The sequence below is a fragment of the Pongo abelii genome, chromosome 6 (assembly GCF_028885655.2).
Source record: "Pongo abelii isolate AG06213 chromosome 6, NHGRI_mPonAbe1-v2.0_pri, whole genome shotgun sequence".
Classification (NCBI taxonomy): Eukaryota; Metazoa; Chordata; class Mammalia; order Primates; family Hominidae; genus Pongo; species Pongo abelii.
In genome coordinates, this window is record NC_071991.2 from 79,181,897 (window position 1) to 79,197,463 (window position 15,567).

A 15,567-nucleotide genomic window follows, 5' to 3' on the forward strand; every position below is an offset into this window, starting at 1 on the left:
TTGTGTGACGATGAAAACTATAACAAGGAAAGAATTATTTAACGTTTTTAAATGGTATCTGATATGTCTAATTATTGAAATGCAATGGTAAGATAGCAGATAGTCTTAAAACCAAAATTTCAAGCTTAAACATACTGTTCAAGGAATTAGAAAAGCAAATACATTCATGGAAAGTCCATTCTCTGAAAGTCAATTTAGAAAGCATAATAGTCTTTAGCATTTTTCTGCATTTCTGAAACGTGTTACATAAAAAATATCAAAGAGACGGGAGGCTGAGGCAGGAGAATGGCTTGAACCCGGGAGGCGGAGCTTGCAGTGAGCCGAGATTGCGCCACTGCCCTCCAGCTTGGGTGACAGAGCGAGATTCCGTCTCAAAAAAAAAAAAAAATCAAAGAGAAACTTAATGTGTTTGCATCTGGAGAGAAAAAGCAAACCATAAGGAATGTTTTTAAATGTTTGTAATTGTTGATTACTGAGAACAGAAAATCAACCGAAAGTCCAAATAAAATGTTATATTTTATAATTTAAAGCATTAATGATATACTATAAGATCTAAGGAGGAAAAAAAATGACCATTGTTCATAAGCTGAAAAACATTTGACAAATTCAACACCCATTCCTGATTTTAAAATAATAATAATAGCCAGGCACAGTGGCTCACGCCTGTAATCCCAGCACTTTGGGAGGCCGAGGCAGGCGGATCATGAGGTCAGGAGTTCGAGACCATCCTGGCTAACACAGTGAAACCCCGTCTTTACTAAAAATACAAAAAATTAGCCAGGTGTGGTGGCGGGCACCTGTAGTCCCAGCTACTTGGGAGGCTGAGGCAGGAGAATAGCATGAACCTGGGAGGTGGAGCTTGCAGTGAGCCAAGAGCACGCCACTGCCCTCCATCCTGTGTGACAGAGTGAGACTCCATCTCCAAAATAATAATAATAATAAAAAAATAGAAATCAATGAATTCTGCAATACAAAAGCCAGCATCTTAGTTGATAGAAAAACATCTGACAAAGTAGGCAAAATTTTGTGTAAAAAGGGAAAAAAATGCACATACAGCTGACCCCTAAAGAATGCAAGGGTTAGGGATGCCAGTTAAAAATTCATATATAACTTCTGACTCCCCAAAAACATAATTACTGTGCAAAAAGGATAAACTAAAAACGCATTGTCTTGTTCGGTTGATTATATTATTCAAATTTTCTATACTTTCTCTTTTTTTTTGCCTCCTCGATCTTTCCATTTCAGTAAGTAGAGCTTTGGATTCACCCACTGTTGATCAGAAGCCTTATAATTATGTAAACAGTTGATTAACACATATTGTATGTGTATTGTATACTGTGTTCTTATGATAAAGTAAGATACAGAAAAGAAAATGTTAAGAAAATCATAAGGAAGATACAGAAAGTAAGATATAGAAAAGAAAATGTTAAGAAAATCATAAGGAAGAGAAAACATATTTACAGTACTGTACTATATTTATCAATGCCATAAGTTTATGTCATCTGTTTCCAAGATGAATTGTATGTCAGAAATGGCTGGCAACCATAAGTGCAGACCTCAATCTATGGTATATATCAAGCAACTTAACTTTTTCTTTTAATGTCATAACTTTTTTCTGCTTCTTGGGAGCCCTTCCAGCATTGCTAGTGGCACTTCACATGGGTCCCTTGACGTTATTCAAGATTTACTGTATTGCACTGGATGCAATAAAAAATATACAAGAACTGTGACAGATCTATTTTTACTGGGATATGCAGTTTGCTGGAGAGATGAACTCTTCACGCAGAGATTATTAGCGTCACACAGTGCTTTATTGTTTTTTGTTTTTGTTTTTTGAGATGGAGTCTCCCTCTGTCACCCAGGCTGGAGTACAATGGCACGATCTCGGCTCACTGCAGCCTCCGCCTCCCAGGTTCAAGTGATTCTCCTGCCTCAGCCTCCCCAGTAGCTGGGACTACAGGCGTGTGCCACCACACCCGGCTAATTTTTGTATTTTTAGTAGAGACAGAGTTTCACCATGTTATCCAGGATGGTCTTGATCTCCTGACTGTGTGATCTGCCTGCCTCGGCCTCCCAAAGTGCTGGGATTACAGGCGTGAGCCACTGCCCCTGGACCTAGCGTCACACAGAGTTTTAAGCAGATACTTGCAAACCTGAGCTCACCAAAATAGCAACAGGAGGTGGCTATGAAATTATCACAGTAGAACAGTATGAACCACCATTAATTTTATGCAGTTGTGATTTAATACCATACCTTTATGTTTGTTTACATTTTCTCTACTGGGAATGACCCCATATACAGTCTGTTTGTATGTGTAAGTTTTGATAAATATTAGCTGTTTATAATAGATTTGGGTATACTTTATGGTAACAAATGATAAAAATAAACTAGTGTCTGCATTGTATTTTATGAATTTATGACATACCTCACATTTTCTTAATTTTTTTATAATTTTAGGCTATGCAGTTTGTGAGTTTTGTCAAACTGTCACAAATCTCCAAAAAATTTTCAATGTATTTTTTTTTAAATCCACATATAAGTCGACCCGTGCAGTTCAAACTCATGTTGTTCAAGGGTCAACCGTATTTCCTTAGCTGTGCAAAAAGAATAAACTAAAAACTGCATTATCTGGTTCAGTTGATTATATTATTCAAATTTTCTATACTTTTTTTTTTTTTTTTTTTGCCTCCTCAATCTTTCCATTTCAGTAAGTAGAGCTTTGGATTCACCCAGTATGATTGTGGATTTGTCAGTTTCTCCACATGAATGTGTTTGTTTTTGGTTTGTGGTTTTGGGAACTATGTTGTTAGACACATTGACTTATGATTGTTATACTTTCTTATACCTTTCAATAACATGAAATAGTTCAAGTTCCTTTCAGTATTTTTGTCAGAAATTGTATTTTATCTGGCCAGGCATGGTGGCTCACGCCTGTAATCCCAGCACTTTGGGAGGCCGAGGGGGGCGGATCACGAGGTCAGGAGTTCAAGACCAGCCTGGCCAGCATGGTGAAACCCCATCTCTACTAAAAATACAAAAAATTAGCTGGGCATGGTGACACACACCCGTAATTCCAACTACTCAGGAGGGTGAGGCAGGGGAATCACTTGAACCCGGGAGATGGAGGTTACAGTGAGCCAAGATCGCGCCACTGCACTCCAGCCTCAGAGACTCAATCTCAAACAAACAAAAAATTCTTTTTTATCTGATATTAATATAGTTATAATTGCTTTTGTTTTGTTAACATTTGCTTCAAGTGTCTTTTTATGTTCAACCATTACATGTCATTTTGTTTTTCTCCTCTTTATTATAACTGGGTTTTATGCAGTCTCTCAGTTGATCAATTTAGCCTATTATTGTGTTTCATGGTCTGTTTGAACTACTTCCTGATGTCATATTTTGTGTTTTCTACTAACCACAATTTCCAGATTTTTTTTGACTGTATTGCCTTTTATTGAACTACCAGTTGGAAACTTTTAAATTCTATTTCTTTTTTTTTTTTGTGAGACAGAGTCTCACTCTGTCACCCAGGCTGGAGTGCAGTGGCGCAACCTTGGCTCACTGCAAGCTCCGCCTCCCAGATTCATGCCATTCTCCTACCTCGGCCTCCCGAGTAGCTGGGACTACGGGTGCCTGCCACCACCCCCAGCTAATTTTTTCGTATTTTTATTAGAGACGGGGTTTCAGCATGTTAGCCAGGATGGTCTCGATCTCCTGACCTTGTGATCCACCCGCCTCGGCCTCCCAGGGTGCTGGGATTACAGGTGTGAGCCACCACGCCCGGCATTTTAAATTCTGTTTCTGTTGTTCTAGTCATCACCCTTGCATTTTCAACACATATCCATAATATCATATTGTTCAAACAATATCTAAGGTTAATCAGTTCCTATATGCTCCTCGAAATAAGACAGGAACATTAGCATGATTTTATTTCCCTCCCTGCCTGTCCTCTGCAATGTCCTATGTTGATGTCTATTCCAATTGTAGGTTCAGATTATTGTTCAACTAAGAATAGTTTCCCTATTCTTAGTTAGTGATACACTATCCTCTGTTCTCATCCTGTTCTGCTTGCTCTGTTAACTGTTTCCTGAGGTATAAGTACTTATATTTGTTGAGTTCATTGTATTTCCTGGTATTGGCTTTCCACAAATATGAACAATTCTGACTAGGTACTTACTTTTATATTTCAGATGCCCAATTAGTGTGTCTCTTCTCTCAAAGGAAAGACAAAACAGGCTACCAAGGATTGTATGTCTATCAATTTTCAGTAAGAGTAGGGGAGTAGAGACAATGCGCCACTAGGATATCTTGCCAGTCTGAGTATCTTAGTGGGTATCTTAGTCTTACACTTGGGGAAATTCCTACCCTCTTGTGTGCCCTTGTTATCCACTTAAGGGCACATTCTCATCTCTCTGACCCAATCTCCCATACCCATTGCCTTCACCTAGAGGCAGCCACCTGGCTGCTCCTACTGTGGTACCCTGACTAATCACCCTGTTTGCTGCCAAGACCCTCCCTGCTCATAGTGTTTATCTCTTCCAGGTGTGGTACATTCTGGGAATCACTCTTACCTGCTTCTAGCAGTACTCATGTACTCACCTTTTGGGCTGAGCTTTCTTTTTCAATGAGAGCTACTCTCCATCACTCAGGGAATCTTCACAGTTTCTGAAGTTTCAATACTTACAGTACTGTTATTTCTGGTAAGATTATGAATGTAGTTCCCAATTTTGAACAACACATTATCTCTTTTACATATAAAAAGATATTTTACATAACTTGTTTAAAAACTTTAAAACAGAATTCATATTACTATTAAATTATTAATATTAAATTCCCCATCTTTTCCAATCCAGTTACAGCTTTTTAAAATATATGTTATCTCATTTCTAAAGATTAGTAGGAATGGGAGGTTGGGGTGTGTTTCCAGTCTATTATTTTAATATTTGAAGAATGATATATTGTTTACAGTTGTAAAAAAAAGAATGAAATATAAATGTCCAACACCAAGGAATTAATTAAATTATGATATAGCCATATAATAGAATATTAAATATGCTTTTAAAAATGATATTAAGTATGATATATTAATGACAAAACACATCAAATTATTGTTAATAACCAAGAGCAGGATACAAATATATATAATATATATGGATTTTAGTCATTTTTAAAAAATAGAAACTCTAGAAGCAAACATGCTAAAATACTTACCGGTAAGATTATGAATGTAGTTCCCAGTTTTGAACAATAAGTTATATCTCTTTTACATGTAAAAAGATATTGTACATTACTGGCTTAAAAACTGTGGAAAACAAAGAATTCATATTACTTTCAAGTTTCCATAAAAATCTTGACAAAAGCTGATCAAAAATTAGATGATATCGCAAACAAAAATGTAAATGCATTTTTTTAAAACCAGGAATTTTATAGATCTTATTCTCTGACCACAATGCACAAAATTAGAAAATCATAATAGTTACTATGTAGCCACAAAAATTAAAACAACACAAAAGTACAACCACTCAAAAATTCTAAAGCATCCTTATACATAAATGTTAGAACAAAGAAAGGAACATAGAAACAGAATATTTAGAAAATATTAAAAAGAGATACTTGAGGGCTGGGAACAACACAAAACAAAATGGATTATATTTCAAATTGTGTGACTGTATACTCACGCACTCATCTAGGAAGACATTATAGATGAGTGAAATCTAATCTGTGCCTTGAATAATGATATCATATAGACAGGTTAAGAAAAGACCTGAGGGTTTTTCAAAAGAGAAAAACAACATGAAAAGCAACACTGAGCTTGTGTTGTTAAAACAGTGAAGAAACCAAACTGATTAGAATAATGAATAGCCTATTGCAGGCAGGATAGGAAATAGTCCTTTAAAAAATAGGAATATTTGTTTGGATCTAAAAACAATTATATATGTATAACATATAGTATTATATAATTACATATCTTTATATATTTATTAATGTATAATTTTACAGGTGGTAAAATGGGCCAGAGAAGTTAAGTGACATCCTAAGTTGAATGGGTGTCGATTATGAAACTTGTCCAATTGTCCCATAAAACTGATGTTTATGGTTTCTTTTGAATAAACATAGAAATTGACCCTCACAAGACTTTTTTAGTTATTCCCTATATTGTTTAAGGGATAATGGCAAGAAAAAAATGTCTGGGAGATTCTTAAGACTTAAGAAATTTACATTTTTCTTATCTGAGTTACTTTCTCAGGAAACCAAACATCAGGACTTCCACATAGTATCAAGGTACTGAAACTTACTAAATCACTGCATTTGGACAATGAGATGCCAGATCCCTTAGCCATTATTATTGCCTAACTGACCACCTGCTTCCTGTTGACCAATTCCTCTTCCTTACCCCTCCCTAATTCCTGTTTTCCCACACATAGTTACTTTCCTTTCCTGGTATATAAACTTTCAGTTTTAGTTGGTCAGGGAGATGAATGGAGATGGTTTCAGACCGATCTCCGATCTCCTCAGCTATAGCACCTGAATAAAGCCTTCTTCCCTGGCAATACTCTGTCTCAGTGATTGGCTTCCTGTGTGGTGAGCAGCAGGACCTAGACTGAATCCCTGGAGTTTCAATACCAATTATACAAAGCCTTAAAAGGCACACAAAGTAGTTCACCATTTACAGAGTAGGAAATGAGGAGTTACTGGGAGATGTGAGTCAAGAGAATTGGTGAAAGCAGTCTTTTAAAAGCAATCTGGCAGCCATGTGCAAAATAGACTGCTGAATGAATAAATACCTTCATTTAAACAAGGGGCCTTGCATGAATCCACAATGACAATATGCCTGAAGAACATGATGAACTCAACTGTCTGCACTTGAGCCAAAGAAGACAGCAAGAGATTTCCAGAAGTTCATAACATAGAGGCAGGCAGAGCTCTGGGAGCATGGGCATGAGACTATGAAGGACATTGGATTTAAGGACTGACCGGATATGAGGAAAGGGAAAAAAGGCTGAATCTAAGAGGTTTTCATGTTTTCCTTTGTGAATGTACAATTGAAGACAGAAAGTCTGGAGAGAAAACTGCTTGTGGAAATGCATTTTATTTTAATCACACTGAGTTTGAATGGGGCAGCCTACCCTAAATGATGCATTGAAAATTTACCTAATAGTGTCAGTGCAGTTCCTTTAATCGTCTAAGTCAGTGGCTCTCAACATCTGCTGTATATTACATTCACCTGTGAAACTGGTTAAAAAAAAAAAAAAAAAAAAAAAATACTGTTTCTTAGGCTTCATTCTAAACTGCTTGAATGAGGCCTCAATTCAAACCTCCAAGGGTGGGCTGAGACATTGATATTGCTTAGAAGCTCTGGGCAAGGTGATTCTAATGTGCAGCCAGGATTCAGAACCAGTGATCTAAATTCCCATCTTGGAGACGTTTGAGTTCTGGGAAAGTACACAAGATATTAAGGCACTGTGTTAAAAACTAATTATTAAATATTCAGCCTTTTCTGTACTAAAGAGTCCTTGCAACAATGGGGAAAAATATTGTTATATAGTTAAGAATATTTTAAACCATAAAAGTGAAACTTCTCTCTGAGGAGGAGAATGTAAAGTGAAAACAGTAAAAACATAACTTTGAGTTATATCCGCATTTATAAAGTAGGGGGAGGTGATTATAATGTCACGATCTGAAGAGCACACCCCAGAATCTTTCCACATGCCACATCCGCAATACCACGTTTCTCTAGGAAAACAATTTAACTTTTTCAGATAACTAATGAACATTTGGAATACAGCTTACTTATACAATCATCTCTTGATATATATGGGGAATTAGTTCCAGTGCTTCTCCTCTGCTCCCCAGGTACCAAAATCTGCAGATGCTCAAGTCTATGATAAAAAAAGGCATAGTTATTTGCATATAACCTATACACACCCTCTCGTATACCTTAAATAATCTCTAGATTACTTATAATACCTAATACAATATAAATAGTTGTTATACTATGTTGTTTAGGGAATAATGACAAAGAAAAGTCTGTATATGTCAGTACAGATGCAATTGTTTTTCTGAATATTTTTGATCCTGAGTTGGTTAAATCCATGATGCAGAACGCACGGATATGAAGGGCTGACTGTACAATGTTGGCACTCTTAATAAAGATCCATAAAATCTCCATTTTCTATATCTTCTTCCTTCCTACTCTCCTTCAACCCAAACCTTCCACCAGAACTCTTGATTATATCCCAACTCTTCTGAGGAGTGTCTTCATAACCCCTTGTTCTTTCTCTCACAGGCATTTTCAATTATTTTCTTCATGATATTATTTCATTGAGCTCAGAAACACTCACAAGAATACTTCAGGTTAAAAGAAAATCTCTCTATTCTGCCTCCCCTTTAAGCAAGCATCCTGTTACTCTGCTTTTTTTCATTGACTTGAAAATATACATTCCTATTCCCACTTCCTCCATCTCCATACCCACTCCTCATTTAATCCCCCACCTCCTCTTTTTTTTTGAGACGGAGTCTGGCTTTTTCGCCCAGGCTGGAGTGCAGTTGTGTGATATTGGCTCACTGCAACCTCCACCTCCCCAGGTTCAAGCGATTCTCCTGCCTCAGCCTCCCAAGTAGCTGGGATTGCAAGCAAATTTTTGTATTTTTAGTAGAGACGGGGTTTCACCATATTGGCCAGGCTGGTCCTGAACTCCTGACCTCAAGTGATCCACCCGCCTCGGCCTCCCAGTGTTGGGATTACAGGCCTTGAGCCACCACGCCCAGCCCATTTGACCCCTTTTAACCTGGTGTTGGCCTCACTATTCCTCTGAAATCTCTTTCTTCAAAGTCACTAGTCATTTGCTTCTGTTCACACGCCTACCCTCTCCTGCCTTCCTAGAAGCCTTTGCATCTTTGCCTTCCACACATTTGTGCTACCCAGGTGATCCCACCTTCAGGACCCCACTCCCTCTATCTCCTTAACTGGCTGTAGTTCTTCCAGCCCACAAATGTGAACATGTCCGAAGACCCAATCCAAACATGATTCCCTGTCAGCGCTCTTGTCCCGGCCAGCTGTCCCCAGCAATTACTGATGTTCTGCTGCCCCCGCCTGGCCAAGCCCATTCTAACCACTTCAAAGGCCTCACTGGACCCTTATCTGGAAAACCGCCAGCATAGCTTCTCAAAAAGCCGTTCCAAGCCTCATACACACACCTCTGACCTCTCTACAGTTAGAGTCTTGCTCTCTATATAACCACGGGGGAAGTTCAAACTGGGTGTCCTGTCATCCTTTCAGAGTCTCTGTTCCAAGCTAAACTCATCAGTTTTCTCCAAAGACTTTTCTCTCTCCACGCATCTGTGACATCTTTCCTTCTCTTGATATATGTCATTGTCGAGGAATCCTTGTTTTGACGCTACTTTTGTAAATCAGTTGCTTTTTCTCCTTGCCATTGCCCCACCTGCCTAGACTCTGTATCTCTCAGTTGAAGGATTGCAACAGTCTTCTAATTGCATTTCCTTTCTTTAGTTTGTTTTTCTACCTCCAATTAATAGGACATAACATATTCAAATTGATCTTTTTAAAACATGGCTTCACTCAGGTGTCTCCCACAGCCCACCATCTTCCAAAGCTTTCCCACTGTCCTCAGAGAACAACCTGTGCCCCCAGGATATAAAGTCGCATTGTAATCAAAGGCAACTGGCAGCCACACTATTACTAACTCACTTTTTCATAGCACTGTACTTTCATAGTACGTAGCACTCTTAAAATTGAAGGAAAAAAATCTAAATAATTCAGACAAAGATGTCACCTTCATAATGCCATTGTCATTTAACCTACAGAAAGCAAAAGTCAGTAAATATATAAACAAATGCAAAAAAATTGACAAGGGACATTATCTCCCTTCTCTCTGTCCTCCTCAAATTAGAATGAATTTACAGTGTCTATTCTGTTTTGTTGTTGTTGTTTATTTCAATAGTTTTGGGGGAACAAATGGTGTTTTGTTGCACAGAAAAGTTCTTTAGTGGTGATTTCTGAGATTTGGTGCACCCATCACCTGAGCAGCGTACACTGTACGCAATATATAGTCTTTTATCCCTCACCCTCCTCCCACCACTCCGCTCAAGTACCCAAAGTCCATTATATCATTCTTATGGCTTTGCATCCTCATAGCTTAGCTCTCACTTATAAGTAAGAACATATGATGTTTGGTTTTCCATTCCTGAGTTACTTCACTTAGATAATGATCACCAACTCCATCCAAGTTGCCGTGAATGCCATTATTTTTTTCCTTTTTATATATTTATTTTATATATATATAAAATATACTATATATTCCATGGAATACTATATACGTTATATCCTATTAATTGGAGGTAGAAAAAAAACTAAAGAAAGGAAATGCAATTAGAAGACTGTTGCAATCCTTTAACTGAGAGATACAGAGTCTAAGCAGGTGGGGCAATGGCAAGGAGAAAAAGCAACTGATTTACAAAAGAGGCGTCAAAACAAGGATTCCTCAACAATGACATATATCAAGAGAAGGAAATATGTCACAGATGCGTGGAGAGAGAAAAGTCTTTGGAGAAAACTGATGTAATTTATATATATATATCACATATATATATAATATAATACCATGGTGTGTGTGTATATATAAATATACACCACAGTTTCTTTATCCACTCATTGATTGAAGGGCATTTGGGCTGGTTCTATATTTTTGCAATTGCAGATTGTGCTGCTATAAACATGCATGAGCAAGTGTCTTTTTTGGATGATGACTTCTGTTCCTCTGGGTAGATACTCAGTAGCAGGATTGCTGGATCAAGTGGTAGTTCTACTTTTAGTTCTTTAAGGACTCTCCATACTGTTTTCCATAGGGGTTGCACTAGTTCACAGTCCCAACAGCAATGTAAAAGTGCTCCCTTTTTACTACATCCATGCCAACATCTATGGCCATTCTTGCAGAAGTAAGGTGGTTTTGCACTGCAGTTTCGATTTGCGTTTCCCTGATCATTAGTGATGCTGAGCATTTTTTCATGTTTGTTGGCCATTTGTATATCTTCTTTTGAGAATTGTCTATTCATATCCTTTGCCCACTTTTTGATGGGGTTATTTGTTTTTTTCTTGCTGATTTTTTTGAATTCCTTGTAGATTCTGGTTATGAGTCTTTTATCAGATACATAGCTGGCAAAGATACTCTCCCACTCTGTGGGTTGTCTGTTTGCTGATTATTTCTTTTACTGTGCAGAAGCCTTTTAGTTTAATTAGGTACCATCTATTTGTTTTTATTGCATTTGCTTTTGGGTTCTTGGTCATGAAGTCTTCACCTAAGTCAATATCTAGAATTGTTTTTCTGATGTCATCTTTCAGAATTTTTATGGTTTCAGGTCTTAGATTTAAGTCTTTGATCCATTTTGAGCTGATTTTTGTATAAGGTGAGAGATGAGGATCCAGCTTCTTTCTTCTACATGTGGCTTGCCAATTACCACAACACCATTTGTTGAATACAGTGTCTTTTCCCCACTTTTATGTTTTTGTTTGCTTTGTTAAAGGGCAGTTGTCGGCTGGGCTTGGTGGCTCACGCCTGTAATCCCAGCACTTTGGGAGGCCGAGGTGGGCAGATCACGAGGTCAGGAGATCGAGACCATCCTGGCTAACACAGTGAAACCCCGTCTCTACTAAAAATACAAAAAGTTAGCCGGGTGTGGTGGCGGGTGCTTGTAGTCCCAGCTACTCAGGAGGCTGAGGCAGGAGAATGGCATTAATCTGGGAGGTGGAGCTTGCAGTGAGCCGAGATCACGCCACTGCACTCCAGCCTTGGCAACAGAGCGAGACCCTGTCTTTAAAAAAAAAAAGGTCAGTTGTCTGTAAGTATTTGGCTTTGTTTCTGGGTTCTGCAGTCTGTTCCATTGGTCTATATGCCTATTTTTATACCAGTACCTTGCTTTTTTGGTAATATAGCCTTGTAGTATAGTTTGAAGTTGGATAATGTGATGCCTCCAGATTTGTTCTTCTTACTTAGTCTTGCTTTGGCTAGGCAGGCTCTTTTTTTGGTTCCATATGAATTTTAGGAATGTTTTTTCTAGTTCGATGAGGAATGATGATGGTATTTTGATGGGAATTGCACTGAATTTGTAGATTGCTTTTGGCAGTATGACCATTTTCACAGTATTGATTCTCCTCATCTATGAGCATGGGATGTGTTTCTATTTGTGCCATCTATGATTTCTTTCAGCAGTGTTTTATAGTTTTCCTTTTAGAGATCTTTCATCTCCCTGGTTAGGTATATTCCTAAATATTTCTTTTTTTTTTTTTTGCACCTGTTGTAAAAGGGGTTGAGTTCTTGATTTGATTCTTAGTTTGGTCATTGTTGGTGTATAGCAGTGCTGCTGATTTGTGTACATTGATTTTGTATCCTGAAATTTTACTGACTTTGTTTATCAGATCTAGGGGCTTTTGGGATGAGTTTTTAGGGTTTTCTAGGTATGCAAACATATAATTGGTGAACAGTGTCAGTTTGAGTTCCTTGTTACTGATTTGGATGCTTTTTGTTTCTTTCTCTTGTCTTATTGCTCTGACTAGGACTTCCAGTACTATGTTGAATAGCAGTGGTAAAGGTGGGCATCCTTGTCTTGTTCCAGTTCTCAGGGGGAATGCTTTCAACTTTTCCCCATTTAGTATAATGTTGGCTGTGGGTTTGTCATAGATGGCTTTTATTACCTTGAGGTATGTCTATTCTATGCCAATTTTGCTGAGGGTTTTCATCATAAAGGGATGCTGAATTTTGTCAAATGCTTTTTCTGCATCTGTTGAGATGGACATGTGATTTTTGTTTTTAATTGTTTGTGTAGTGTATCACATTTATTGACTTGTGTATGTTAAACCATCCCTGCATCCCTGTTATGAAACCCACTTGATCATGGTGTATTATCTTTTTGATATGCTGTTGGATTTGATTAGCTAGTATTTTTGTTGAGGATTTTTGCATCTGTGTTCATCAGGGATACTGGTCTGTAGTTTTCTTTTTTCTTATGTCATTTTCTGGCTTTGGTATTAGGGTGATACTGACTTCATAGAATGATTTAGGGAGGAATTCTTCTTTCTCTATCTTGTGAAATAGTTTCAGTAAGATAGGTACCAATTCTTCTCTGAATGCCTGATAGAATTCAGCTGTGAGGCTGGGCATGGTGGCTCATGCCTGTAATCCCAGCACTTTGGGAGGCCAAGGCAGGTGGATCACGAGGTCAGGAGTTCTAGACCAGTCTGGCCAACATAGTGAAACCCCATCTCTACTAAAAATACAAACAATTAGCTGCGTGTGGTGGTGTGCACCTGTAATCCCAGCTACTCGGGAGGCTGAGGCAGGAGAATCACATGAACCTGGGAGGCAGAAGTTGCAGTGAGCCGAGATTGTGCCATTGCACTCCAGCCCGGGTGACGGTGGGAGACTCTGTCTCCAAAAAAAAAAAAAAAAAAAGAATTCAGCTGTGAATCCATCTGGTCCTGGACTTTTTTTGATTGGTAATTTTTTTATTACTGTTTCAATATCACTACTTGTTACTGGTCTATTCAGAGTTTCCATTTCTCCCGGATTTAATCTAGGAGGGTTGTATATTCCCAGGAATTTATCCATCATCTTTAGATTTTCTAGTTTGTGTGCATAAAGGTGTTCATAGTAGCCTTGAATGATCTTCTGTATTTCTGTGGTATCAGCTGTAATATTTCACATTTCATTTCTAATTGAGCTTATTTGGATCTTCTCTCTTCTTTTCTTGATTACTGTTGCTACTGGCCTATCAATTTTATTTATCTTTTCAAAGAACCAGCTTTTTGTTTCATTTATCTTTTGTATTTTTTTTGTTTCAATTTCATTTAGTTCTGTTCCGATCTTTGTTATTTCTTTTCTTCTGCTGGATTTGGGTTCTTGTTTCTCTAGTTCCTTGAGGTGTGACCTTAGATTGTCAATTTGTGCTCTTTCAGACTTTTTGATGTAAGGATTTAATGCTATGAACTTTCCTTTTCACACTTTTTTTTGCTGTGTCCCAGAGGTTTTGGTAAGTTGTGTAACTATTATCATTCAGTTCAAAGAATTTTTAAATTTCCATCTTGATTTCATTTTTGATCCAAAGATCATTCAGGAGAGATTATTTAATTTCCATGTATTTGTATAGTTTTAAGGATTTCTTTTGGAATTAATTTCCTATTTTATTTCGCTGTGATCTGAGAAGCTATTTTATATAATTTCAATTTTCTTAAATTTATTGAGACTTGTTTTGTGGCCCATGATATGATCTGTTTTGCAGAATGATCCACATGCTGATGAAAATAATGTATATTCTGCAGTTCTTGGGTAGAATGTTCTGTAAATATCTGTTAAGTCCATTTGTTCTAGAATATAATCTAAGTTCATTGTTTCTTTGTTGACTTTCTGTCTTGATGACCTGTCTAGTGTTGTCAGTACAGTATTGAAGTTCCCCACTATTATTTTGTTGCCGTCTATTTCATTTCTTATGTCTAGTAATACTTGTATTATAAATTTGGGAACTCCCATGTTAGGTGCATATATATTTAGGATTGTGATATTTTCCTGTTGGACTAATCCTTTTATCATTATGTAATGTTCCTCTTTGTCTTTTTAAACTGTTGTTGCTTTGAAGTCTGTTTTGTCTGATATAAAAATACAGTATCTATCCTTCATTATTACAAATTTAAGGTGACTAAGTCATATTCAGCTAGATTCCAGCTCTGCCACTTTTGAAGTCTATGCCTTGGGCTAGTTGTTTAAACTCTCTGGACTTCAGTTTCCTCCTCTTAAAATGAGAATGTTGGTAGGTACTTAAAAAGCATCTGTGAGGCTGGGCTCAGTGGCTCATGCCTGTAATCCCAGCACTTTGGGAGGCAGAGACGGAAGAATCACCTGAGGTCAGGAGTTTGAGACCAGCCTGGCCAACGTGGCGAAACCCTGTCTCTACTAAAAACACACCACCGGGCGTGGTGGTGGGCCCCTGTAATCCCAGTTACTCGGAAGGCTGAGGCAGGAGAATCACTTGAACCTGGTAGGCGAAGGTTGCAGTGAGCCGAGTTCTCGCCACTGCACTCCAGCCTGGGCAACAGAGCGAGACTCTGTCTCAAAAAAAAAAAAAAAAAAAAAGCATCTGTGTAATTTAGCTATTTAATATGTAAAAAGCATATAGAAGACCAGGCATAGTGGCTCATGTCTGTAACCCCAGCACTTTGGGAGGTCAAGGCAGAGGGATCTCTTGAGCCTGGGAGTTTGAGACCAGCCTGGGCAACAGAGCAAGACACCATTTCTACAAAAAAATTGTTTTAATTGTCCAGGCCTGGTGGTGCATACCTGTAGCCCCAGCTACTCGGGAAGCTAAGGTGGGAGGATCACCTGAGCCGGAGAGATTGAGGCTGCAGTGAACTGAGATTGTGCCACTGCACCCCAGCCTGAGCAACCGGAGTGAGACCCTGTCTCAAAACAAACAAAAAACAAACAACAAAAAAAAATTGAGAATAGTTAGTGACTAGCACATAAAAAGTGATTATTAGAGTTAACAATGATAACGATGAT